This window comes from Erigeron canadensis, chromosome 1 (genome assembly GCF_010389155.1).
Source record: "Erigeron canadensis isolate Cc75 chromosome 1, C_canadensis_v1, whole genome shotgun sequence".
Taxonomy (NCBI): Eukaryota; Viridiplantae; Streptophyta; class Magnoliopsida; order Asterales; family Asteraceae; genus Erigeron; species Erigeron canadensis.
Window position 1 is genome coordinate 1,144,120 of NC_057761.1, and position 1,634 is coordinate 1,145,753.

Genomic DNA, 1,634 nt, shown 5'->3' on the forward strand with positions numbered 1-1,634 from the left:
TAAATGGGTAATGCATTTGATGTGAATCAAAAGTTTATGTTTGAAGACTCATGCATAATCTTCGAAACATAATATTTAATAAAATCATTTGTATAGTCTTACAACACAAGAGAGCTCGGTAGCTCCATTTGAACGCACAAAGAAGCGCATGGGCAAAGGTATGCGATAAACGCGATTTAAAAACCCGCCCTTTTAGAAGGCTAGCGCACTCCGACTTATACCTCTCTTAGAGTTTGTTCAAATGGTTGAGCCGGTGTATCTCAAGGTTGCAAGACTCCAATTTTATTAATGAAATCTCTATTTCGATAGTTCTTAGTCAAGTTTATTTTCAAGTTACCTTGATTGCGTAAGCCTTTAAACAAATTAACTTAACAAGTTGCATATAAACACATATACATGCTGACTGGAAATTTCCAGTAGCTTGACGATCAGTTTACTCCTGTTTCTGGTCCTATTCATATTTCGACCAGAACTACAAAGTTGTAGCCCTATGTGTTGGGCTTCTACAGTCGAAAGCACGACTTCTAACTCATTACATATTAATTTATATGATTTTTCTAGTAAACTGTCGCACATCAGAAAATTTACACGCAAAAATCACATTGTCACATAATTATCTAATAATTAACCCTAATTATTGAATCAACATGCTTTGCATAATATAACTCTTTATATATCCAGTAAAATCACAATAAATTTTGCATGAATTTTTTGTGATTTTACTATTTATTTAACAACTTTAAATAAAACAATACACATAATCATGCAATTCATCACATAATTTATATCAATTAACAATTCAAAACTTGCTTGAGGGTTTCAATATCCATTGAACAAGGTTAAAACTTTAATTAAACAAAAACTAATTTTTATTTAATCAAGATCCGATTTAATTAATTAAAAAAATAAGAAAAACAACCTTTTAATTATTTAACAATTAATTAAAATCAACCAACCCTTAAACCCCCCTTCAAGTTTTGATCTTTGTAATTAATAGATCACATATGTGGCTCGTGATACCACTGTTAGAATATGAACACATAAACATACAAGATCACGAATAAACGCAACGGAATAAATCGAAACATATATGTAATCACATTAATTAACAAAGAGAGAATCGAGATGTGTACCTTACATGCAAAGATCCAATAAGATAATAATAATAAGATTATTATTAATGCTTAGGGTTTAAAGCAAAACCCCTCCACGATCGCACACTAGACACCCCGAATAATGTATGCTAGTACCCTGATCACGAACCTAAACAACCCTTTGTTTAAAAACCCTTAAACTTGAAATCGAAACCGAAAACCCTTTTGAATGGGGTGTTTCGGTCGAACTAAAGAAAAGAGGGAGAGAGGAGAGAATTTGATTTGTGAATGAATGAATGAAAACCTTGGAATTAACCCTTGTATTTATATGGAAAAACTAGGTTAACATTTACTTGGAAATTAAGCAAACATCAAGGCTTTGGAAAGCCTCAATGTAGCCGTCCCACGTAATGGACTTAGGTCCAAGTCCACTTTCCAATTTTTACATTTTAATCCTCCTTTTTAATCAATTAAATATAATTAACCCTTTAATTATGTTTAATTAATTATTTCGTGATCAAACTAATTAATATATTACTT